The following is a 27,751-nucleotide window of genomic DNA, read 5'->3' on the forward strand; positions in this document are numbered from 1 at the left end:
TCCTTCCTCTCAGATGTTAAGATGGAAAGAGGGTCTGCGTTTCAGCACTTAGCACAGTGCCCAGCACATGCAATAAGAAGTAGCTGTCGTCAACATTAACCTGTTCTTCACGCCCTCATGGGGACTCTGGACCCAGCCAGGGCCAGGGTAGAGAACCTCAAGGGGGAATCCTCTTCCTCCTCAGTGGCTCAGCAAAGACCACTCTGAGGAACCCATCGTGTTTTCGGGATAGAGAGAGTTGTTTGGTCTAAACAGCTTGGGAAGAAGAGACCCAGGAAAGGAGCGCCATCCTGAAATCTTTGACGAGCTCTCAGAGAGAAGAGGGGGTTTCAGGCTTTCCTACCCCAGAGGACAGATTTGAGTCCATTGGCAAGGGTGGAGCTCAGAGGCAGCCCAAGGAAGTCCTTCCTCCTAATGAGAGTCGGTGAAGAACAGAAGTTGCTGTCTGGAAAGGCTCTGAGTTCCCTTCTCAAAGGCCCTTTACCATAGTTATAATGTGTGTGTCGCAAACAACCCTCAGGACAACAAAGCTAGAGAACCTTTGCCTCAGAAAATCTACAAGCTGAAGCTGGATGATCAAATGCTGGTGAGGGGCGCCCGGCACTGTGCAAAGCTGAGACCAGGCAGCCCACTCCTGGGATAGGACTATCTACAGCTCCGTTGCATTGAGCACAGTGTACATGCTGGAAGGCCCAAGGCTAAGTACTTCACACACACTAACTGGCTTCATCTCCACAACACCAACATGAGGCAGGCACTACTGGTAGCTCTGTTTTACAGAAGAGGAAACTGAGGCCCTTGGATGGTAAGTCACTTGCCAAAGCTTCACAGTTAGAACACACAGCCAAGATCCAAATCCAGGCATAGCTGGCCATAGAGCATGTGAGCTAACTGCTGCACTGCACAGCTATAGCTGGGACAGTTTGTCCTTACCCTACTTACATGCTGCCTGTGGCCAGGACCTCTGGTGACAGGGGAGATGGAACCATGTGAGCCTGGAAAGCAGGCTGACAGGAAGTAGCTGGCACTGTCCTTCTGGCCTAGGGTAGGGCCAAGAGACCACAGCTCTCCACATCACTAAGAAAGACAGGACCTTGTCTGGGGCTGGGAGAGTTCCGGGAAGTTTCTCTAGCAGCGCTGGCGGGTCTGTTGCTTTGCATGCTTATTGCTTTTGTATGGAGTAGGTATCTGATCTCCCCGACACCTGCCAGCTCCGCCTCTGCGTTCTTTCCCTTCCTTGTACACCCAGCCCCTGCCTCCCACCCTGGCATCTCCCTCCCTTCCCCCGCCATGCAGAGATCTGAGTCACTGACAGCAAGTGGGTGAGAAGAAACAGAGAAGGCAGAATCAAGAAATAAAAACCCTAAGGGCAGCAACAATTAATATTTAACTTGAAAATTGCCTGGGAACAGAAAGCTCAGGCTATTCATGTGCAAATCATATGCAAATCATATGCAAACACTCTCCACACCGGGCCCTTGTAACGATTCTGCAAACCTGCCTGGCCAGCTATAAGGGCAGCTTGGGAACCCCCAACACCCCAATCCTGCTACAGGCTGCAAACTTCCCCATGACAGGGCTTGGGAGGGTCTCCAGGTGACACCACTCTGGTGACACCAGCTTCTCCCAGAATTCCTCAGGCCAAAGCTGTTTCCAATTCTTGAGGAAATGTTTCTCCGGCCAGGGAAAGTTCCCAGCCCCGCATCTGGGCTCCCCTTGCCACTCTCCAAAAATGCCTTCCTGATGGTCGCCCATGGGCTCCTGATGACTAAATCCCAGTGCCTCCACTCATCCTCCACTTCCAGGCAAAAGCCAGTGCAGCTGATGCCTGAAGCTGGCCTCTTCTGTGCTGCCCACCCAGGGCCTCCTCCCTTCCCTCTGACTGCCCTTCCCTGGCCCTGTCAGTGCCACCTTAGCTCCAGCGTGGGGGTGAGCCTGAGAAGGCCTCTTCTAGCCTCTGTCTGATATGCCCTGGGCAGGAGGATGGGTCTCTTCGGAGGGTATGGGCAGGCCCTGCATTGGCTTCTGATTATCCTGCACATGGCAGGAAAACAGTTCAGTCCCCCTTCCCCTCCCCAGGTCACCTAAGGCCAGCCCAAATCTGGCTTCACTAGAAGTTCACTTGCAGGATTAGGTGACCTGGAGCTCTCAGGCCTGAGAGCACAGGCTGAGGACAGGTGCTTTTCTTCACAGTTGGGAGCTCCCTGAGCAGGATGCAGCCCCCCAGGCCCATGCTCACCACTGCACCCAGATCTTGACAGTGTCCCCTGGGGCATCGCCTCCAACTGTAGCCAAGCTGGGGAAGGACACACAGGACCAGGGGAGCAGCCCCAGCCGTAGGCTCAGCCCCTGCCAGAGCAGCATTTAGCACGGGTACTTGTCTCCATCTCAGCCCGCATCCCTCACTCAGACCTGTCAGCTTTTACTGGATCTGATTTATTTCATATCCATATCTGTTGAAGAAGGAGTCTGCAAAAAGTTCAGCACATTGGCTGGCCTGTGTTCAGCACCTAATATGAGGCAACTGCCCTTGACCATAAACTCTGAAATGAGTCAAGTATCCACAGTTCCAAAGGGTTTGGTGCCTTGTTCTCACTGGAGTCATGGAGCCCGGAGCAATGCACTGCCAGGCAGGGCTGCCTTGGCCAGCACCACCGTCAGCACCATGTCCGGAGCAGGTGGGATAGGTGATGGTGAGAGGGTGGGCACCACCATGTGTGGATAATTTCCTAATTCCATGATGCCTGTGGCTGATGGTCACTCATCCTACTACATATTTACTGAGCATCTGCTATGTGCCTGGCATTGTTGTGACCCTTCCCTCAGGGAGCTTCCATATCCATGGGGGAAGGTGATCTTAAGACGGAACAGTTGTGAGAGGGATGGGGGGGAAAAAGTTACCACATTAAACATAAAAGGTAACAAGTGAGCTAAAAAGTGCATCCAGCTGGGTGTGATGGCTCACAACCTGCAATCCCAGCACTTTGGTAGGCCGAGGTGGGAGGATCCCTTGAGGCCAGGAGTTCAAGATCACGGTGGGCAACATAATGAGACCCTGTCTTTACAAAAAATTAAAAATTTAGCTGAGCATTGCTGACTTCTGTCTGTAGTCCCAGCTACTTGGGAGGCTGAGACGGGAGGATTGCTTGACCCTAAGAGGTGGAGGCTGCAGTGAGCTGTGATCATGCTACTGCACTCCCACATGGGTGACAGAGTGAGACTGTCTTCAAAAAAAAAGTGCATCATCTCATTTTCAGAAATATTAAAATGTAGAGAAAAATGTACATCTGAAACCCAAAGAACTATAATAATATAGTTTATAGTGACATAACAATAATACATAGTAATATAATATATAATATAGTCATAAAGGGCACTTTATTTTAATTGCAACTTACCTGGTTACCAGAAAGAAAAACTCAGTCACAGTAACTCAAATATAAAGAACAGAGGGCAATTTATGACATGCAACAGCAAGATACACATCTAGGCCCTACAGGAACCATGCTGGGGCCGGAATGGCATTGAGAATGGTGACAGCCACCCTCTGCCTGCTGTCCCCTCTCTGCATCTTTCTCACCACATGCTTCACACTCATCTTTCCACCAACAGCTTCCCCTGCTTCCTCGGGTTTCTATCTGGGCTGGCCAGGTCTCTGACTGTGGTAACAACTTTTGGTCCCCCCACAGTGAGCTCCATAGTAGTAATTCCAGGTTCCTGGGAGAGAGTTTTAATAGGCTCAGTGCACTTGTTCAGGTATCAGTGTGCCTTATTCCAACAAGGAGACCCCAAATCCACAGTTGGCTTCAACCAGATCCATGTTTGTTTCTCTCCTGCCAAAGTCTACACTGCCTGCAGCCCTCCTCTGCAAAGTCACCAGGGCTCTAGGCTCCTTCCATCTTGTTGTTCTGTCATTCTTAGGATAAGGACTTTGCCCACATGGTCCACAGGGCTCACCACCACATCCACACCACAGGAGCAGAATAGAAGACAGGCATGGCCCTGAAATCGCTTCCATTCCTGTGGCCAGAATTTACCCACAGGACTAAGCGTATCTTCAAGGGAGCTCAAAATAGATCATCTTTGCTAGGCAGTCAGTGGGGGAGGGGGCACCAGCCATCTCTGACATAGGCAGCCTAGTTAGTTGTGGTGGTAAGAGGGAGTAAGTTCTGAAAGTGGGCAGCAAGATAGAGCCTTGGCAGCCTGGGGGCTCCCCTCCCGCAGGGTCCAGACAGAGGGCAAGCCCACCCTGTGCTGAATCCATGCTGGGCCATGCACTATGCGACCTCTGACTTGTGAGAGCACTGAGAGAAACACTTAGCGAAGGCACCTAGGAGACAGGACCTGCAGGGCCAGCAGTGTGGGGCATCTCGGGAGTCTCTCCTCAGAGACCCCTTTTATCTGTCGGGGTCAAGGAAAGTCAATTAAATTTAGGTGTGGGAGGCACAGAAGAGAGAAAGCCAGAGGAGAAAGGGAACAGGAGATAACTGACAGTCACCAAGTTAATCTGAAAGGACTCTTAAGTGAGTTCTAAGGAAACCTCTTACTCTCAGTTCCTGAAGTAGCTAAAAACTTCCTGGGAGGGTGATGATCATGAGGCTGATTTGTGATAAAGACTATAAAGCAACTGGGGTGTGTCTAGCACACAGGAGACACTCAACAAATGGCAGAGTTTGGTTTAGATTCGAGGGCACTAAAGTGGAGCGGTTCAGTTCAGAGGTGACTCGCTGCATGCTGCATAGTCCAAACACATGGGCAGTCTTTCTTTGCCTTTCCCAGTTCGTGGGGAAGTGGCTCTCCAGTTTTAGAGTCCACTCCCAGAGATTTCGCTTTTGTTAGGCCTAGGGTGGGGCCCAGGGATCTGCAATTTCATGCCGGGAAGTCTGGGGCAAATAGTTGAAAGGTTGAACTTGGAGAAATACTGCAGAAGGGGAAATGTCCTTCTCTGAGGTGGACTCTCTTCATTGACACAGTCATCTCCTACACAACGATCAGCATTGTGCCCCTTGGGGTACAACTTCTCTAATTCCCTTTCTTGTGATGTTCCTGGGGGTGGAAGATGAGATGGGAGTTGTGGGAGGAAAGGCAAGGTGATGATGGGAGTTCATTTGGTCAGAAAAGCTTATCTGGAACATCCACAAGCCCAATAATGACCTCCAGCTCAAGCCTCCGTTAGAAAACCAGCGGGCTATTTGGGCAGCATCTGAGGTCACCTCCAGTACCAGAATGTGCAGACCCATTGGAGACATTGAAACACTATTAATAGTGGGGTGGGTGGCGCCAAGCTCAGGGAATGTGAAATGCTTCTTCCAGGAGCACACAAGTCCTCTGAGAGCCGAGGTCACCTCAGACTTGAATGTAGTCATCCTGGCTGACCCCCCAGACATAGCTGCTGGTGCTCAGGGCAAAGGCCTGGCCACAGAAGGCCCAAGTGCAGCCCTCCACAAAGCCCTTCCTTCTGGCACGTCAGACACAGAGGCCTCCGTTCTCTCTCAATCTGATTTATCGACTTTTTTTCTTATTACTAGAATAGATATACAATCATCATAAGAAGTGTTTTTTGAAGATATGGAAAGGCACAAAAGAAAAACAAAAGCCACCTGTAATCCTACCATCCAGAAATAACCATTATTAACATTTTAGAGTAACACACTACTAGTTTTTCCTATGCATATATTTGCATAAAATTGCATACATCAAATTTGGATTTTACCAAATCCTCTGTTCTGTAATCTGCATGCTTCACTTAACAGAATATACAATATTTTCCCACATCATGAGATGTTCTTTGACAGCCTCATTTTTTCCATCTCTTATTTTTTAATTTAATTTTAAGTTCCATGATACATGTGTGGGATATGCAAGTTTGTTACATAGGTAGACGTGTGCCATGGTGGTTTGCTGCACCTATTAACCCGTCACTTAGGTATTAAGCCAGCATGCATTAGCTAATTTTCCTGATGCTCTCCCTCCCCTTGCACCTGCAGGCCCCAGTGTGTGTTTTTCCTCTCCCTGTGTCCATATATTCTCATTGTTCAGCTCCTACTTGTAAGTGAGAAGATGCCGTGTTTTGTTTTCTGTTCCTGCGTTAGTTTGCTGAGGATAATGGTTTCCAGCTCCATCCATGCCCCTGCAAAGGACATGATCTCGCTCATTTTTATGACAGCCTCATTTTTAATAGCTCATCATATTCTAGCATATGGATGTGTAACAATTTAATTTGGACATTTTGGTTATTTCTGTTCTTTACTTTTATTTTTGCTCCTATAAATTCTGCATATCAGTAGTGGTTTTCTTAGGATTGATTCTGAGGTCAAAGTATTTTTTTAAGTAAATTCTTAGATCAAAGTATTTTTTTAAGTTTTAGGTACACATTGCCAAATTGTAGATACTCAAGCAAAGCTTGAAGAAGGCATAATGAAAACCAGGGATCCAGGTCAGGCTTCAGGGTGTGAGGAGAGCAGTGCTGAGCAAGTGACTGTCTGAGCTCAATTTCTGACACCATGAAGGGATACTTGATCAAGCTTGGAATGTTGAAAAAATTTCCCCTCCCCCACAAGAAAATCAACTCCAAACCCTAAGAGTCCCTTAATAATCTACAGAAGATGTCTCTTCTCTGATGATACTCGACCCATTTTAGGGATTCTATGTGAATTCTCACCTGGACTATAGCAATTATTTCTGAAAACCAGACTTTTGAAAGAAGTACATTTAACTTTTTTAAAAATAGCATTTTTAGTGCATGCTATTATCATTGTTACTTATTCAAATGTGTTGATGGTAGAGTAGGTGGAAGGGTGATGTTTGCATTGGCATGGCAACCAGTGACTAATTGAATTCCCTTCACAGCCTATAATGGCTTCTTTGACTTACATGGAGCCAGAAATGGATTTTCTTTTTGCCCCTGTGTGTCACTGGCTTATGGTAGAGAAAAGGTTACCTATTCGTGATCTAACCCTTTTTTATTCTATTTATATTTTCAGTTTGTGCCACCTTTGGGGCTATGTTTAGTGAGTTTACTTCCCACCCTGTAATGTGAGATTTCTTTTGATCTACAAATGCCTCTTGTAGGGTATAAAATATGACTCCTAATTATTGTAACAGCTAATATATATCAAATCCTTACTGTAGTACCAGGCACCGGGCAAGGTGCTTTACATGTTTTTCTTTTAGCCCTTAACAAAACCCTATGATGTGGGTCCTATTACTATCATCCTTTCTTAAACAGGTGAGGAAGCAGATGGAGGTTCAACGACTTGGTGAAGGACACAGAGTTCACAAGAGGAGGGTAGACCCTGCACTCAGGAAGCAGAGAGTCTCACCACTCTGCTCTCCAGGCTGCATCGAGTTCCCATGAGGATGTGGGATTTGACAGCCCAGCTCACAGTCAAGCAGGAGCTCTTCCTTCATGTGACCGTTCTTGAGCATATCCCTTCTCAGACTTTCTGAGCTGGAAAATGCCAGGACTTCAGTCTGTCCTCACATAAAATTTCCTTCTTGTCTTTGCCTAATTTAACAAAACCTGGAGATTAAATGAGATTTTCCTCTTTCTTTTGGTCTCACAAATAGTATCTTAGTCTCATCAACTCTCAGTTTTTTTCATCTATAAAATGTAAAGCTAAAGCTGGCTCACCTGAGGGTTGTGAAAGATGGCAGGGGCAGGCCTCCACAGAAGCCCATTGCATGGGGCCTGGCGCACAGTAGGTGCTCCATAAAGCCCACTTGCCTCTGTCTCTTGTTGGACTTCCAATGACAACCTGTCTCTATCGTAGAGCTTCTGGACAATCAATGTTATCTCTGCTCCTCCTGGCAGCACAGGCCTCCCACCCAGGCCCACTGAGACACAGGGTGGTTGGGATCCTGGCCTGGTTCTCCAGTGAGTCATGATGTCAGAAGGTGCACGGTGGAGAGAAGGGAACATAGGCTCAGGAGCAGTGGCAGCAGGGTTGCACCAGCATGAGGAGCCCTTCGGGTGCTATTAGAAGGCTGACTCTAGACAATTCATGGACAACAGTCTGTTAGTCACTTATTGGCTCTTTAGGCATCAAAAACAAGCAAAACGAGGAACACTAGTGCTTGGTGAAATCCATGGGGTGAACTCTACAAACACAGATAGGACATGATTGGATAAGAGCAGTTACGAGTTAAGGGAAGCAAGAGATCTGAATGAACCATGGACTGAACATGGGCTACCGATGCATGCAGCTCACAAAACTCTGGGCAACACGCATTACCTCTTAGCTTGACACTGTGCAGCTATGAAAAAGGATGCTGCAGAATGCTATTTTATGACATGGGAACATATGCACAACATACTGTTAATAAAACAACTCAATAATTATGTATCATATGATAACTATAAATACCAAAAACGTGAAAAATATGGCCAAAATTTTAATAGTATCCTTCTTTGAGTAGTTGGATTATGGATTGGTTTTTATCTTTGTGTTTGAAAATAAAATTTTCTATAACAAACATTTACGTATTTTCTAATCAGGAAAACAATAAACATACTTTTTAAAGAGTACAATCATTTCACTGGGATTTTAAGGCTAGAAAGATAATTGCTTCATTTGAACTGGCAGATCAGGTTCTGTCAAGAGCACTGGGCCATTTATTAAACAAATTCACTGAGTGTCATGTGTTAAGCACTGTTCTAGGCTCAGTTCTGGACTCTGTGATAGCAGAGACATGAACAACTTGGAAAGTTCAAGGGAAGGTTCACTGGAGAATCAAAGGTATAACAGTCAAGGAGGTCAGTGATACTCAAACTGTGGTCCTCAGATGGGCGAATCAGTATAACCCGGAAGCTTGTTTGAAATGCAAATTCTCAGGTCCTACCTCAAAGGTGCTGAATCAGAATTTCTGGTGCAGGGCTCAGAAATCTGTGCCTTAACACGCTTTCCAGATGATTCTAAGCAAGCTACAGAATCTGAGAAGCACTGGGCTAGGTTATGCTGCAGAAACAAATAACCCTCATCTCTAGGCTCATAGTGAAAAAGATTGCTTTCTTGCTGACACCTCATGTTCATCGAGAGCTAATTGTGCTCTTCTTCATGACCCAGGCTGACCCACTGAGCTACCTTGTCTGGAATGATGCCAATCATCAAGGCAGAGGGAAATCAGAGCATGGTGAACCACAACCTCGCTCTAAGGCTTCTGCTTAGCAGGGTTGTGACTCACATTTTATTGGCTAAAGCAAGTCACATGGCTAAGTCTCCATAGATGGATTAATGAAGTTGAAAAATATGAACTTTCCCCAGGAAAAAGCAACACATTTCTTTTTGGCTTTTATTTTTGAGTTAGTTATAGACTGCCTGCACTGTAAAAAAGAATACAAAGAGATCCTATATACCCTCCACTCAGTTCTTCCCAATGGTAACATCTTGCATAATAATAGAACAATATCGCAACCAGGAAATTCCAGCAACCCAGTTCAGATGTCAGGTTTTACATACACTCCTTTGTGTGTATGTGTGCATTTAGTTCTATGCAATTTTATCACACAGCAAATATTTTTTAATAATAATCCAATCTACTCCACCAAGTAAAGGACTAGGACTATTTAACTGGGGAAGTAAGACTGATATCTCTCCTCTCACTAAGATCCCTGTCTTTGAAAAATGAGTTCATGGAGACTGATGGGACTAGATCAGAAAAAACAAAAATGTCTTTAAATCGATCCTGAGGAGTTGTAAATGTAGTGAACATTTGTAGGTTTGGCCTACCCAGCATAATTCCCCCTTCTGGGGGCAGAACTTGTATTTTGTTTTGGGAAAGCATCCCTCTCCTATTTTCAGGACGTGTGTGCAGGTGGGGTTGACCACATTCTGAGCTTTAAGGGTGGGCACCTCACCTGGCTCACACTTGGCCTTGCAACACATTCCATCTTCCTGGCCACAGTCACTGGTTCAGAGATGGACACATGAACTAAGCTGGTCCCATAAGAACCAACCCAAGACATTTCACTGAAGCGATTGATAAAGATGCTCTCTTTCCACTGGTGCTGCCAAACTGGTAAATTATAACCTTGAATGCTGGAGACCAGCAGATAAAGTCTGGCTGAAAAATTCAATCAACACTAAGAAATGGAGGAAGAAGACCACACCTTGATAACATTGCATGATCCCCTGGATCCAGCCATGCCTGATGCTTCACTCCTTTTGGACTTTCCAGCTAAGTGAGCTAAAGAATTCTCATTTTTAAAAAAAAATTCCTGCTTAAACTAGTCAGAATTGGGTTCCTCTCACTTATTCCTAACAGTCTTCAAGTCCGGACTTACCCAAGAAGGGAATTCCCAATTCTAGACAGGGTAAGCAAAGGAAAGTGGTAGTTCTCCTCTTCCCAACAGTTTAAGTGAAAATAAGTACATAGAGAGGCACACACACATATATATGTGGGGGGAGGTCTGTGTGTGCATGCATATATATTTTTTCTCCCTAGCCACTTAAGCCCTGTTCAGTAACTGTCTACCTTAAAATTAAAGTCAGACAATAAGCCCAAGAAAATAGAATAAACTCTCTCTTCCTTGCCCTTGCCTTGGGATAGGTTTCCCACGCTTGTGAGAGAATTTTCAGATCTGAAAAAAAAAAAAAAATTGTGCAGAGGGACTCTTCATTGCTGAATGTTTATGATTGTAAGACTTATTTTACTGGGCAAATTTTGAATCTAGTAACTATGAAGGCTGTAGAGAAAGCTATAAAATGAACAATATTCTCAGAGTTTTGCAATGTTATTTTTCCTCCCAGGGGTTTCCAACCGGCCTGAGTGTTCACATGGTTATGCAGGTAAGTGCCGACAGAATGATGCATTTTCCCCATTGAACAGAAAACTATGTGTGTGTGGGATCAATAAAATATGCAAATGAAGCCTCAAACTCCAGAGTATGTAAATGCGGGTATTTTCATTTCTCTTGATAACAGACAAATATAGCCATGAGAAGCTTCCCTGGGAGTTTTGTCATCTGCCATTTACAGAGAGTGGGAAGTTATGGAGCAATTAGCCAAGGAGGGAGAAGAAGTGTCCCCCAGCCTGTGAAGACTGTCCCCACAGCTCAAGGAGGCCATAAAGGGCCAGAATGTGTTAGTACCGGTCACCCCAAAATGCCCAGATCCTCCCAGGAAGCTGCTTGAAAAATGTAAAAAGTGAGGTCTAAATTGTGAAATTACACTTTGCTCTTCCATGCCCTCAAAAGAGCTACCATTTGGCTGCTATTGTGACTTTGAAACCCACTGTAAGGAACACTTCTGCCACTGGAAACTTAATTGTGGCCTGCTTTGAAGATGTATGCTTTTATGGGAAATTACGGTTGAGCTTTCTGAGCCCTGTTTCAACAGTCTATCACTTCAGCAGGGCTCTTCTCTTGAATGGAGCTGCTGGAGCCACGGCAGCAGTGGCATGCATGTGCAGGGCCCAAAGCTCTGCTGCTGACAGCTGTGTCATCACCATGCATGGCTTACCATGATTTTCTTATGTGTAAAATACACATTATTTACTTATGTGTAAAATACAATACTAATACCTATTTCATAGCTTTGTGGTAAAGACTTAAAATAGGTAATAGGTAATAGATTCACGATCCTTTTGCAAACAAAAAGGCACATACACACGAGATACCACTATTGCAGATTCCTAAGGTCATGTTCTAGAAGCCTCACAGACAGCACAAGCCCAGCCATAGGGAGGCAGAATGTGATTTTCTATTAAGGAATGAGCTTAGGAAAGTGAGATGGGAGTAAAAATATAATGGGTAGACTTTTACACTTTGGGACTTAGCCATTGAAAATGATCAGAAGGAACCTAATTTTTTTTTTTTTTGGTAGAGACAGAGTCTCACCATGTTGCCCAGGCTGGTCTCTTAACTCCTGGGCTCAAATGATCCACTCACCTTAGCCTCTAACATGCTTGGAGTTAGGCGTGTGCCACCATGCTTGGCCAGAAGGAACTTAATTTTGAAGTAGAGAAAGGCTGCAAAAAATTTTGAGTATCTCAAAGTACTGAAAAGAACAAGATGAAGTTTCTGGAAGTTACTTGTATGTTTCTTGGTAACGGAGAGCTGTGTAATAGTAGTGAGAACACAGTTCAAACTAGAATTTGAATCCTTGCCTACATGGCCTTATGCTCATTTTCTTCCTTACTGCCTCTGAGAGGTTTTCTCATCTGTAACATTGGGATTACAATACATACCAGAGAGGGTTAGAATGAGGATTAAATGAGAAACACAGGGAAAGCTTTTAGCCCAGTGCCTGGCAAGAAGTGAAGGCCAAGAAAGGCTATGATTTGAAGAAACTTGGGTTTCCAGGAGAGCTAAAGTATTTTTTTTATAAGGCACAGAGAAAATAGATAAAAACTGTCCAACGTTTGTCAGCAGATTAGGCTACATCTTTTCTGCTTTCAATTTGCTATTTTTCTCCTTCCTTCATTGTTACCTCAACTGCATATTGCTCTGATTTTATATAAATCCTGTGTCCCAACAGGGAAGCCCTGTGGAAATGAAATACTTAATGATATTTCCAACTTTAAGAAAGATTTCAGTAAGGGCAGCTCTGCTTTGGGTGATGCTTTACATTAATCTGATGGATGAAGACTCTATTCCCAGCATTGAGACTGTTAACGGAAAGATTTGAACAGAGGGGCAGGCTTGGGAAACTGGATGGATTCCCAGATTCACCCGAGTCAAGTCTTTCCAGTTCTGCTTCATCATGTTGTTTGAAATAAATTCCCAGAACATAAGATTCTGCCACATTCAGAAAAAATGTTCCAAAATTCCATGGAAATGTTATCTGGCTGATTAGCTTCTTTAAGATGGTCAAAGCTGTTTTCTTCGCCATCAGTACCAATAATCAAGAGTTGACTCTGGTTAAATGGGGAGTATTTTCGAAATACCACAGTGTTTTTAGGATTCAGTCAACCTTGTCTTAGGATGGCCAAATACCATCTTGCTTTCTTTCCCACTCCAAAGATGAGTTACAAATCATATTTAAATAGCAAAATGATTCATCACCCCCATTGGTTTGAGGGAGGAATGAGGATTGTATCTTATTAAACTTGATGTGCACAGTGCCCAGCACAGTTGCTGAAATGGATAATAATTGTGTAGCAAACACATTTTATATTTCTCACAAGAACAGTTGGTATTCAACAAAACTACTAGCTAGTTAGGAGTCATACACAGTTCAGCAAACATGCATGACTAACACACTATAGCCAGGCATCACTTAATGATGGGGATGAGTTCTGAGAAATGTGTCAATAGGTAATGTCATCATTGTGTGGACATCACAGAACGTACTTACGCAAACCTAGATGGTAAAGCCTACTACACACCTAGGCTATATGGGATAGCCTCCAAGGCTATAAATTTGTACAGCATGTCACTGTACTGAATACTTTAGGCAATTATAACACAATGGTATTTGTGTATTTAAATATATCCAAACATTGAAAAGGTACTGCATTGCACTAGGATGTTACAACAGCTACCATGTCACTAGGCAATAGGAATTTTTCAGGTCCATTATAATCTTATGGGGCTACCTTCATATATCCAGTCCATTGTTTACCAAAACTTTGTCACTTGGCATATGACTATGATCTATATCACCTATAAACATTTATTGAGAACCTACTACGTGCCACACATGGTTCTAAGTACTAGAGATACAAAGACAAATAGGGCATGATTCCTGCCTTCATGTTCAGACTGATAGGAAAGAAGCCAGCATTGGTCAAGGTTCTGGATTGTGGACAACATAATCCACTCTAGCTAGTTTAAACTGAAAGGGATTAATTAAGGTTTATAAATATCTCAAAAAACCACTGGGAAGAAACAGACTCTATGCTGAGCTTCCAGGACTCCACCAAAATAGCTTGCCCAAAAGATAAGTTGTCTTTCCCACAGACAGGAACCTCTGAATCAGGAAGCTACCACCACTACTGTTGGCTTCATAACCACATCACATCTGCCACCATCCAACCCAGCAGAATGAATGGCCCATATCCTGCCTCTTTTCCTATGAAACTTAGATATGAATCCAAGTACTGCATGAACATATCTGACTTGCAGAATATAAATCAATATCTGCACCCTAGCACAAGAGGCTGGGAACTGCAGGTGCGGTTTGATGGGAATTTGAGATGTAAACCATGGGAAACTACAAGAATATGGAGAAGCTGTTTAAAAGATTTAGGGCTGCTAGAAATGACCATTGTCTCTACAGTGATTAAATAAACAAATACAGTAGGAAGCACAAATGATGTGACTGACGTATACATGGGATGCTTTAGGATTACAGAGAATGATTAAATAATCTAGAATGATGGAGACATCACAGAAATTAATCTCTTGAAACAAGCCTTGACTGAGTAGGACTTAGCCAGGCAAAGAAGTGCAGGGAGAAAACATTCCAGTGGCATTCAACATTCAGAAAAATATTCCAATAACTTTGAGAAAAAACCACCTTTGTGCTATGTACTGAGGTTACAGTTGTGATTTAAAAAAAGACTCATGCCTTGCCCTGATGGAGCACAAGTCCCTGGCAGCAGGAGAAAGGCCGCACTGAACTAAGTTCAGTGGATTGATACAATTTTGCTAGAAGGTCAAATATAGGTAACATGGGGATCATGGTGCCGTGCTTAGGGAGATGTATGAGGCGGATGTGTTGTCTTCTGCCTGCATCCTAGTGGCTGAGTGGGCACTGGCCTGAGGATAGCTGATCCATATGTCTGCCTGTGACCTCTGAGTAGGCAAGGAGCAAAACTCATCCCCAACAAAGACAACGGTGATCAGCTGCTGAAATCGTATTCTCTCTTTCTAAGGATTGAACTGAAGGGTGGGTGGAGAAAATTCATGAGTTGGCTAATAGAACTAGAAGCAGAGAAAACTCACATGAGAGAAGCTGAATTTTGTGTAAACAGAAGACAAAATCCACGAGGTGTGGGAACAATACTTTGACTAGAGGATGAAGGGCTAATGGAAAGGCAGGAACAACAGAGACCAAGGCAGAACGAGGCCTGTCTCAGTAATGGCAGAGAATCAACAAACTCCTGCTAGTGGGGGCAATGAGAGCCCAGTCCCAAGAGCTGTGCTGGATCCTTCCATTTCCGGGACTCCATTCTAATCTCTGCAAGACCCAGTGATATGGCTGTGCTTGGGAGGTCCTGTTTTTTTGTTTTTTTTTTAATTCCCATCTGCAACCTTCCCAACCATCCTGTGAGTAGCCTCCCAGCCTCTCCGCTCCATGTATCAACTAACACAGTAGGAAGTTGAAAGTTCTGGATCTTGGCCCAATCAACATGGAAAGGGGAAAACATTTTTCTTAAAATGAAAAAGACACCAGAGTTAAACATTAATTGATGACAGTTTAAGTTTAGATTTTGTTATATTTAATTTGTACCTGTAAGTTTATTTCTTACCAAAGTGCTATTGCATGTTTATTGACTTGAATTGCTATGAAAATGTTACTAACAATGAGTGAAATAATAAGTGCTGCTATTACATCCTCCCACCCCAATATCCTTTGACCCTCCTCCTCCCTTCCTGGAGATGAAGTGTGCATGCATAAAAAAGCTGGGATCACCAGTAAAGCAAATAGCAGAAATGCATGTTTTATTGTATAATATTAAAGAAAACCTACTTTATATTCAGAACAATACAGCCCTTCTTTCTTACCCTCAGCATGTAGTAAAATGCTAAACACATATCTGGTGCTCTTAAATGCATATTGATTGATAATGTTTAAAATCAAAGGATGTTCAAATAAAAGTTATTGCTTCTGCGTGAAGCTAGATTTGAAAAAGAAAGGCCCTGGGTTGCTGTCCTAAATGGTGCAGCCTTATCCCATTATGGGAACTTTTTCTTTAGCAGAGGAAGTTTATTGATCCTCTGCCCTTACTAAGACCCAGCCCTCTCTGCCTAGGCTTCCACTGTTCCTGACAAGGGAGGGCCATGCAGGGTCCAGGTGGAAAGCTGAGGAGCCCCTGTCCCAGGAGGAACTAGCAGCCCAAGGGACCAGTGACAAGTCAGACCAAGTGTTGATCAAGCAAAGAATTAAACTGGATATAGAGATACAACTGGTGCTGGGGCAGAGGTAGTTTTTGCTCATTCATTCATTCATTCAGCAAAGATTTACTGAGAAGGAGGATTTAGGACTAAATGAAACAGGTCCTGTTCTCAAGTTGTTACAAGCAAGGGAGTCAGGCTGTCAGGGCGATCTACATGAGGTGATGTGCAGCTGATACAACAGAAGAGTCCAGCCTCCTGAAATGGACTGGGAGGAGATGATGGGACGGCCCCTCAGCTGGCTAGCTGTGTTCATGCACAGCTTCAGCTCTGCCTGATCGGAGCAGGTTAGAGAGAAGTGACTGGTAAAAATCAAACAAAGAACAGCAACAACAACAACAGGTCCCAGGGACCCCAGGCCGAATGTCAGCTTGGCTGGCTAGTCACCACATGGAAGTCTACTACTATTATAATTATTAGTTAATATCTTTTATTGAGCACTTACTCTATTCTAGACACTCTGCCAAGCAGTCTTTTGATTTCTCGTTTAGTCCCTCATTTTACAGGTGAGGGACACTGAGCCTTGGGGAGGTGATGCTACAAGTCATTGCCTCAAACGATAGGGTAGGCAACCCACCCAAGTCAGTCTGGCTTCCAACTTCTGCTCTCATGGACCGCAGGTCTGTGTTCCCATCTAGATGCCTGTGCATCTAGAACCACAGCTGGCTCTAATCTCTACTTGCTCTGGTGGAGGCAACCATTAAAATTTGAATGTGCTGTTTTCACAGACCTAGGGATCAATGGCAGCTGCAAGAGGCTGAGATAGTTCTGACGTCTGTAGAATGAGGAGAGAATTGGCTGTCTGACGTCTCACCTCCCACCAACAGTCTGTGTAAGATGCTTTGGATGTTCTGGCATTGAACTAAGTTTAGTGGATTGATACAAAACAGGGAGGTGAGGCGGAGGCTAGAATAATGAAGGCTGTTCCAAATTCTCAGGATTCAGAGGTTGCCTTTCAGCAATTACATTCCCGGCATGAAAGGTGAAATTGTCAGAGAAGGCTGAGGAAATAAGGATGAACCTTGCTGAATGGAGCATGGTCAAGTGGTAGAAAATTAAAGAGCTCATTGTTAATCACACAAAGGAGCAATTGGTACTGGTTGCAAAAAGAAAAATAGGGATGATGTCTTTGAGACCAGGGAAATAAAGCTTAAAAGATGTATTTTTTTACGGATACAGTTGGTTTTACCCTTAGCTATTCCCATCTTTATTGAGCCTTTGTTCTTTTCTCCTAATATTCTGTTCCACAGGGGTATTTCATTGAATGCCCACTGTGAAGAAATAGGCTCATTTAAATAGAATTTAACATTAATGTGATAATCCATCTTTAAACTGGAAACTAGAGGGCCAATTTGTCTTGGTCTATCATGTCACCATTTAGATGCTGATTCATTTCCATGACTTTTCCTTCTCCTCCCTCAAGCCCTCCCCTACCTGCTTTGCTGTGCATCCTTACCTGCTGCTCTTGCAGTCAGGACAGGTGTGTGCGGCACTCCTTCCATGTCCACTGGCCGGGGTGGAAAAGGTGCCTTCAACTTGGATCTTGTTCTTGGGGAGTCCCAGTGGCTTCCAACACCGTTTGGACAAAATGTAGTGGGAGTTTGGAAAAGGGGGCCAGCCTTCCCCCTGGGGAGAATCAGGGCAGGCTTCATGGAGAAGACAGCTGGTCCCTGAAAGGAGGCATTTTTCAGTCATGAAGGGAATATTCAGGGGCAAGAAAAGAAAATGTAAAGGGGAGAGTGCAGGGTGGGGAACCGGGAAAGGGGAATAGAAGCAAGGGCCAGCAGGAGTTCATTTTCCAAAGACAAGCCTACAGAAACTGCCACTTGCCCTTGTCATGGTGTTCGGATTGTGCACTCGGGACCTTGGGGACAGAGGTGTTGGCAAAGTCTTTCTCTAAGTCTTCCCAAAAGGAATTTCTGTTATAATAGAATGCGTTGTGTTTGCACAGCCACCTAAGTCACATCTACCAGTGTGTGTATACAGTATATAAATGTGTGTGTAGACACACACACACACACACACACACACACACACACACACGTATTTCTTTTCTTTTCTTTTTCCTTCCCTAAACAATGGTTCTCAAATTTTAGGTGAGTCAGAATTGCAGACTGCTGGGCCTACCCAGCATTTTCTGATTTTTGGATTCAGTAGGTCTGGGGGTAAGGCATAGTTTGCATTTCTGACAGGTTGCTGCTGATAATCAGAGACCATACTTTGAGAATCACTGGTCTAAAGTATTCCTAAAGAAGGCTAAAGGATGGGTTAAGTATTTAAGTAAAAACTACCTTTATGTTTTTGTTTTGTTTGAGACAGAGTCTCGATCTGTCGGCCAGGCTGGAGTGAGGTGGCACAGTCATAGCTCACTGCAGCCTGGAACTTCCAGCCTCAAGTGCTCCTCCTGCCTCAGCCTCCCCAGTAGTTGGGACCACAGGTGTGAGCTACCATGCCTGGGTAACTTTTTAATTATTTTTAAAAGAAATTTCATCAAATTAGATGAGCCAGTCTGTAGTTCCAGGATTCACCCAAAAGATTCTCGGGCCTCAGATGACAGAGTTAGATGGCAGAGCTCATCTTACTAAGGAGAAAATGCCTGTTAGCAGGATGCTTTGAGACAAATGGGGTCAGGAAGTTGGCAGCCCTGGGCTACAGCAGTTCTTTATCAGCCTCTATACTTGGGATGCCCCATCTATCTTGAAGGCACCTCCCTCACCCAAGTGCCAGGGGCAGCTGGTGTCAACGAAGGTGCCAGAACAAGTGCTGCATCTGGTCTGCAAGCTTGTTCTGGGTCTTCAAGAGACACTTGCTCTGGGGTCCTGGGGGTTGGTGGACCCTGAGTCTCCCAGGAAACCTCCCTGCTGCCTTCCCACATGGAGAGACCTTGCACCTCCCCAGCCTTGTTATCTGTTCCTGTTTGTATCTCATTATCCCGCCAATTGCTTGGCCTCTGAGACTACCCAACTCAAATATTATTTCCCATTTATGATTGTTAAAAAGAGAAAAGAATCTCTTTCACAATAACCTCCTGGAAGCTTAGGAAGCAGGGGCCATCTGACAGGTCATATTTGTACAAAAGAAAACCTTTGAAATGCATGTTAAGGTAGTAATTTCCTTCATGTGTATCACAGAGAATTTCTAAAGCAGTCATGTTGCTTTCTCTTTTTCCAATAAGCTCATTAGTCTGTGACACGAATTTTATTTGGAGCAAATGGGTCAAGGATAGGGAGGGGGAGGCCTCAGGAAGAAGATTCCTTTAGAAATTATGTTTTGAAAAGATTACATATTTATCTATGCCAAGGAAAACTATCAGATATGTAGAGGTCATGTTAATAGTAGTTATCCCTGATGGTAGGATTATGTACAATTTTTATTTATTCTTTGCTCTTGTATGTCTTTTGTAGTCAGAAAAAAAAAAAAAACATGTGTTTTAAAAATCAGTCTTGAGTCCCATTGCCTTGGGGATATGGTATGTGTGCAGGAGACCAAACCCACAGGCAAACAGTGATGACAACGAGAGGTTCAAATAGAAGGAGAGGTTCTGCATGCCAGGGCAGAGAAATCCAGGAAAAATGGGTGTGGGCTGGTTCCTGGGGGATGTGTTGCTCCGAGAAAAAATGACAAAAGTTCTACTTTTACTTCAGAAATAAGAACTGCCCTTTAACCCAACAGAGAAACAGAGGAAGGCACCAAGTTTTAAGTTTAGTGAAGGCAGGGGTGTTGTGGATCGGAGGTGGCCCCTTTGTGGCCTCCCAAGAGGCAAGGACCCTCTGTCCCCCAGTGTTCCCCTGTCCCCAGTCTGTGAGGCCCTCACCTTCCCCCAGGAACACCTTTGAAATGGAGCAAAGAGTTTTAATGACTTTGCTGCAAAAAGCCCTGGCTGGCATCTTCTCCTCTGAAAATGATCTGAGTTTCTTTTTCTTTTCTTTCTTTCTCTCTCTCTCTTTTCTTCTTTCTTCTGCATGACTCTGTATGGAGTTACTACATGTGATGCTGATGGATCTTGTAAAGTGTCACCTTCCTTTGTGCCTGCCCTTTTCTCTTCTGAGTCCCAGGCCTATCTCCAGACCTCTGGGAGATGCTCTTACCTAACTCACAGACTCAGCTCACAGAGGGTCCCTGGCTGTGCTGCAGGCTTTGGGGCTTGTGTTTTCTCCATTCATTTGTTGTCAGCCTTCTTTATGGACTCTTCTTAGATTCTTGGATGAGGAAAAAAAAAACCTATAAAAACCCAAGATGGCCAGTTAATAATAATAACAGAGCACATTAAAACAAGGAGATCTCATTTTCTATCAATTGGCGAAGGTGTTGGAATAATCCCACAGGGAGCCCCTGGCATATATTCTCTCCTGGCTCTGTCTTGGGAGTGTAAACTGATGCAACGTTCCTGGAGGGCAATTTAACAATGGGTATATAAAGCTTTAAGACCATGTCACACCAGTTGACCTAGCAATTCCACTTTGATTAACCAGTCATAAGGAAATAATTGGAGATGTCCACGAACAATTAGTTATGCACAAGATGTTCATCAAAGCATCATTTATATTAAATAATATTATATTTATATTTTGTTCTTCTAAAAAGAACAAAAATAGGGCAGTTGATTAAGTGAATAATAAATACATACAATAGAATACTATGCAGTAATTATAAATCATGTAGCAGAAGTGATTTGATGATGTTCGAAGTATTTGTGCTTTACTGTCAAAATACTGAAGAGTACACCCAGCCTGCTGTGACCACAGCTCTCTCCTCAGTATTCATCAATAGCCACTTGCTTTTGTGATATATGATACCTGCCTCTTCCCCCAGTACCTTGGTCTGTGCTCAAGAAGTATAGAACAAAATCAGCTTTCCCCAAAGTAGCCTTTTTTTTTTTTTTAATTGCAAGTGAAAGAAAACCCAAACCAAACAGGCTTAGGAACAAACAGTAATAATTTGGCTAATAACCCAAAGGCAAGGCTGGATTCAGCTGGGAAACCATCCAATAGTTCCATAATGTCACCACGGACCTGTTTTCTTTTGGGAAGTTGTTTGTCTCCCCTGTCTTTCCTTACAAATGATGTTTGAGTTGGTCATTGACAGGGGTTTTTAAATCTCTGCTAGGAAGCCACTGGAGTTGTCCCTGATTTACTTATTCCCTTAGGATCAGGGAGGATGCAGAGGATTTCTCTTCTGCCCTCCAAGGAGTTGATGGAATATTTAGGCTCATTTTCACATTATGGCTATAGTAATTCCATCTTTACCTCACATCTTCTAGAGAAGGAAAGAAAAAAGGTTTGGTAGCTTTTACGCAAGTGCTGGGAGTAATGCCTTCATTTGTCCAAATTCTATCATGTGACCATCCCTGAACCAATCACTTAATTGGCAGGGGACGCACTAATTGGCTAGTACTGGAGGTTATGACAGGTGGGAGAAGGAATCCACAGGGCAAAGGAACCCACGAAACACATATTACAAAAAGAAAAGACAAGATAGTCACATAAGTATGAAAAAGGTTAAACAGTCACTCATTTCTTTCTCAGAGCCTTCAATATGTTAATGTATACATATTGTACATTTACAATATACATGATCAAGAAAGAGGTAGGAAGAGCGGGGCTGAATATGTAGGATTTCACACAGAGCACCCTGGAGAATGCTGGAATGAACCTCAGGAAGATCGGGGGCCTGTAGGTAGGGTGACCATTTATCCCAATCTGCCTGGGACAGTCCTACTTTATCCCTGCTGCTCCAGTTTCATCACCATTAGCCATTCACTCTCAGAAGGGCCCCAATTTGAATGACAAATTACATGGTCACTTCCAGTGACCTGTATTGAGGACTCCAAGTTGCTCCATGTTGGATTGTGAATCACTGACCCAATCAGACCTACTCTCGGAGGACTGTGAATTTGAGAGTAAGAAAAAGAGAAACATTAGGAAAAAACCGAAACAGAAAAGCACAAGCAGTAGTGGCATAGACAGAGGAAGGCTGAATCCTAGGTGTGGTGGGTCCCAGAGCAGGAGCCATAGGGTACGGCAGGGGAGCCCAAGGAAATCAGCCAATCCCAGGCACCCTGACTCTCCCGACTGTTAGGCTGCTGAGATGCTGTCCTGGGTCAACTCACTCCCCAGGATGCTTGCACAACCTTCATCCCTGGAGCTCCCCTGAGCACACCTGCATGGCTCACCACAGCCTTTCTCAGTGTGGTTCTCAACTGTGGCTGCACATCAGAACCACATTTGGAGCTGTTAGGATATACAGACCATCAAAACACCTCCACTCTCTGCCCCAGGTTTTTTATTTACCAGGAAACATATTTCAAAATGATAGCTTCAAAAACCTGGTTTGTTTTAGATGATGAGATTATAGCATGTTTTAATATATTCTCCTTTGTTCTTTGTCATATTTTCCAAAAGTTCTGCAATGAACAAATATGTCTTTGGTAATAAAAAAAATAGCTATTAGAAAATAAGAAAGTAGAAGTAATCCCTTACATTTATGATCAGTTAATTGTCAACAAGGGTGACAAGGCAATTCAACAAGGGAAAAAAATCATCCTCTTCAACAGATGATGCTGGGACCACTGGATATCCACAAGCAGAAGAATGAAGTTGGACCCTCATACCATTATTAACTCAAAGTCAATCACACACCTAAATGTAAGAGCTAAAACTATAGAACTCTTTTAGAAGAAAATATAAGTATAAATATTCATAGAACTAGGGTCATGGGTTTCTTAGATACAACAACAAAAAGGAACAAGAGACACAACAACAAAAAAAGATAAATTGGACCTTATCTAATTTAAAAACTTTTGTGTTTCAAAGGACACCATTAAACAAGGGAAAAGACCACCCAGAGTATGGGAGAAAATATTTGAATTTCTCCCATGTAATACGTAAAGAACTCTTGCAGCTCAACAATAAAAAGATAATTTAAAAATAGGCAGAAGATTTTAATATATATTTCTATAAAGAAGATAGACAAATAGCCAATAAGCATATGAAAAGGTGCTCAACATCAGTGGTCATTGAGGAAATGCAAATCAAAATCACAGTGAGATACCTGACTTCACATCCACTAGGATGTGCTAAAATTTAAAAAGACAATAATAAATGTTGGTGAGGATATGAAGAAATTGGAACCCTTCTACATTCCTGATGGGACTATAAAATTGTGCAGCCCCTTTGAAAAACAGTTTGGCAGCCCCTCAAAAGGTTACATATAACGTTATCATATGACCCAGCAATTCTACTCCTAGGTATATACCCAAGAGAAATGAAAACATGTCTACACAAAACTCGTACATGAATATTCATAGCAGCATTATTTATAGTAGCCTAAAGGTGAAAACAACCCAAATATCCATCAGCAATTGAATGAATAAATAAAATGTGGTATATCCATACAATGTAAGTATTCAACAATTAAAAAAAAAAAAAGGAATGGGCCCAGCCTGGTGGCTCTTGCCTATAATCTCAGCACTTTGGGAGGTCAAGGCAGGAGGACTGTTTGAGTCCAGGAGCTTGAGACTAGCCTGGGCAACATAGTGAAAGTCTCTACCAAAAACAAACAAACAAAAATAGCTGGGTGTAGTAGGGTGGGCCTGTAGTCCCAGCTACTGTGGTGGAGGGGAGGGCACCTGAGGTGGGAGGATCACTTCAGCCCAGGAGGTTGAGGCTGCAGTTACCCGTGATTGTGCCACTTCGCTTCAGCCTCGGTGAGAGTGAGACCCTGTCTCAAAAAAAAATTAAAGAAACATTTTTTAAAAATTTAAAAAAGAATGGAATATTGATACATGCAACAACATGAATGGACCTTGAAAACTGTATTAAGTGAAAGAGGCCAGTCACAAAAGATCACACATTGTATGAGTCCATGTATAGGAAATGTCCAAAACCATCGAAGTGATAGAGGCAGAAAACAGATTAGTAGTTGCTGGGTGCATGGGTTAGTGATTGCTAACGAGTTTGAGATTCCTTTTTTGGGTAATGAAAATGTTCTAAAATTAGACAGTGGTGACGGTTGTGCAAGTCTGTAAATATACTAAAAACAACTGAATTGTACATTTGAAAGGGTAAACTTTTGGGTACATAAATTATATCTCGATAAAGCTGTTATTAAACAAAGTAACAAGGAAGTCAGGTGCAAAAGCATGTGGGAGTAAACTGAGGGCATTTCTAGAGGGGCAGAGGTTAGAAGAGTGGGAAGGGCTGGGAGTTAATAAAAATGAATGAGGTGGGAGGGCAGGAGGTCCTTGAGCCCCATCCTGCCTCAGCTGGCCACAGCCTGCTCCACTGGTCCACCAGACTGGATTCCTTTAACTGCCATAGTGTTCTAGGACATTTTTAAAAATCAAAAGATAATTGGGTCCGGGGACGATTATATCTTGCTAATCCATCTGCTCCTATTTTTTTGTTAAAGTATGGTTTAGAACAGTTTTAGATTTCGAGAAAATTTTTCTGTAAATTTAGATTTACAGAAAATTTGTGAAGATAGTTCCCACATACCCTGTACCCAGTTTCTGCTATTAGTAACAACTGACATTTGTATAGTACATTAGACACAATTAATGATCCAATATTGATACATTATTATTATTATTTGAGACAGAGTCTCGCTCTGTTGCCCAGGCTGGAGTGCAGTGGCATGATCTCGGCTCACTGGAACCTCCACCTCCCGGGCTCAAACCATCCTCCTACCTCAGCCTCCCAAGTAGCTGGGATTACAGACATGCATCACCATGCTCAGCTAATGTTTAAATGTTTTTTTGTAGAGACAGAGTCTCACTATATTGCCCAGGCTTGATACATTATTGTTAACTAAAGTTTATACTTTATGCAGATTTCCTTAGGTTTAAAAAAAAATCAGTATCTCTTTTCTGTCCTAGGACCCCACATTACATTCTGTCATTATGTTTCCTTGGGCTCCTCTTGGCTGTGCCAGTTTCCCAGACTTTCCTTGTTTCTGATGTCCTTGGCAGCTTTGGGGAGTACTGGTCAGGCGTTTTGTAGAAACCCTCTGATGGGATTTGTCTGATGCTTTTCTCATAATTAGACTGGGCTTAAAAGATTTTCAGATGAAGATCACAGAGGTAAAATGACATTTTAATCACATATCCGGGGCACATATTATCAATATGACTTATCACTGTTGATGCTGACTTTGATCACTGGGCTGAGGTAGTGTTTGTCTGGTTTCTTCACTTATAGAGTTACTAATTTCCCCCATCTTTTCCATGCTCCAGCCTTTGGACAGAAGTCCCTGTATGCATCCCACACTTAAGGAGTGGAGAGACAGGGTCCACCTTACAAGATGGAGTATCTACATCAATTATTTGGAATTCTTCTGTTTGGGAGATTTGTCTCTTCTGTCCCATTCCGCTCATTTGTCGATGTCAGTATGAGCTTAAGGATATTTATTTTATACTTTCAGTTATAATATAATTCTATCTTATTTTATTATTATTATTATTTTGCTCAAATTGTTCCAGCTTTGGCCATTGGGAGCTCTTCCAGTTGACGTACCCCACAACTGGCAGGGAGAGGGTGTTTGTTTGGCTTTTTAAACACTTTTATTTATTTTTAGCCCTTCCTTACTTTCTGGCAGTATAAGAAAAGGGCCTTTTTAAAAATATTACAAAACATTTCAATTTTGTATAAAAGTAATGAAAATAGTATAAAGAAATCTCACATTCCAGTCCCTTAGGTCTAACAACTGCTAAAATTTTTTTGGTATATTCACATCATCTGTTTTTATTTTTATCTCTAATAAAGATTTTTAAAACATATAACTATAAAAACTGCAATGTTACTATCACATCTCACAAAATAAACACTAATTCCGAAATATCACCTATGATAAATCATTGCTTAATCTTGGCTGACTGTTAAAAAAGGCATTTTTATAGTTGGGTTAGTGAAATCAGGTTTACACTGGATTTGGCTAATTGTATCTTCACGGTGCAATTTAAGATGTTCATCTATCTCCCATATTTCTTATAAACTAGAATTAGATCCAGGAGCTTGATTATATATCCCCCAAAGTTAAAAATATTAATGAGGAAGCCCACATCCTGAATGAGACTTTGAGACTTTGTACTTTGAAGAAACTTCTCTCTTGTGGAAGTGAATGCCCCCCAGACCCTATGTTCAGGAAGAAGCAAGAGGCTTTAAGGCTGCCGGGAATTCGCTGCTGCTGATGCCCGGTGGAAACGTCAGGATAGATGTAACCAGGCTCGTATTTTATTAAGGTTGTGATTGTTGTTAGCGAGTGCTTTGGTTACTAAGTTCCATCGGTTTTTATGGACTGCCCCAACTCTAGTTTTCCCATAAGCCCTATTATTTTTTAGCATGCCATTTTGTATAACTCAGGGTTTTTAGCAATGTATATGTGATGTTAGAGCAGAAATGCCAATACATTTTTCTTGAAAAGAATAGAAGGCAGTCAGGTCAGTCCTGGAAATCTGAGAACGTTTGGTGTTTCTGTGTGCAAGGCCCCTCTTGGCCTGTTTCCATTGCCATAGAGCCTGACAGTCCTCTTGAGGAACCCTTGGGTTGCAGCTCCCCCTCAGCACCTCCTCGTGGTTCACAGGGAGGGGTCTGGGCCTGGCAGGGCCTTGCCTCTGTTTGCAGCTTCTCTTGATTCTTCTGATTCTGCTTCATTTACTTCCATAGCCTCTGTCCCTGTACCAGGGCAGCAAGACCAGTTTCTCTTACAAAATGTTATGAGTCAGCTGCCTGCCCCTGTCCTCAGGACAGCAAATTGAGCTCCCTCATCCACCGTGCAAGAAGGGCCTTTTGGAAATGTTAATTAATGATGAGGCCATGCATTGACAGACCAAGCTCAGGAAACAGCTCGTGCGTGCCAGGTGATTCTGTTCCCAGGCAAAACAGTAGACATACTGCTGCTTTGGGAGTTTGGGGTTTTTTTTAGTGATTCATTTGTAGTGCTGGGAGAAATGATTTTTCTTTTAGTTTTCTCTCTTTCTCTATTTTACTCTGTTCCCTGCCCCCCAATCAATTTTTCAACAAGTAATCCCAAAGTCTTGGTGCCAGGTGTCCTAGAGAGTGAGAAAATTAAGTTTTAACTAAAATGTATGTCTTATAAAACAAAGGAACAAACAAAATACACCTAATGGTGCTTTTAGAAAGAAGGCCACTGGATGGATGATAGTTGCAAAATCAACAGAACTGCGTTGTGTGACCGGGCCCTACATCACATGTTCCCACTTGGGTATCCCATCTCCTCCCTATTCCAAAGACCAGCGGGCACCACCAGATCCCCCTTGGAACATGGAGCCATGTAGACCGAGCCTGGCAGCAGGACTGCTCCCTTCTTCTTTGGGAGAGAGGCCCCTGGGAGCAACCCCACCTATCCTCCAGGCAGGGGAATGGGGCGGGTCTCAGGCTCCAGCTGGAGTTTTGTCACCAGGCCAGTGGTCACCTCACTGCACTATGTTATGTGATGGAAGAATTTCCACATCTGCAGGTGATTCTGGAGTGGCTTGTGCTATGTCCCTTCAGATTCCTTCTCGGCTACAGTTCCCACACATGAGGCTCCAGGAATGTTTTTGAGGTTCTTGACTCAAGTAAGGTGGGACTGCACACAGAGAGCCTCACTCCTCGCTGCCCAGAACTCGGGATGACCGTGAGCTTCCTTCCATTCCTAACCCTCCTTCTTGGGATCCTTCTTTTAAAAATTTCC

The 27,751-nt window shown here is 43.3% G+C and overlaps 1 long non-coding RNA gene across 1 annotated transcript in view; it reads right to left on the reverse strand.

Moving 5' to 3' along the window:
- Positions 1–27,751, reverse strand: part of LOC115836039 — a 104,616-nt gene that overhangs the window by 69,274 nt on the left and 7,591 nt on the right. The window contains exons 3-4 of the long non-coding RNA XR_004031041.1: positions 20,149–20,281; positions 17,517–17,730 (exon numbers count right to left, since the gene is read on the reverse strand). This is a non-coding gene — a long non-coding RNA (uncharacterized LOC115836039). The remainder of the gene's footprint in view (positions 1–17,516; positions 17,731–20,148; positions 20,282–27,751) is intronic.

The sequence above is a fragment of the Nomascus leucogenys genome, chromosome 7b, assembly GCF_006542625.1.
Source record: "Nomascus leucogenys isolate Asia chromosome 7b, Asia_NLE_v1, whole genome shotgun sequence".
NCBI classification, from domain to species: Eukaryota; Metazoa; Chordata; class Mammalia; order Primates; family Hylobatidae; genus Nomascus; species Nomascus leucogenys.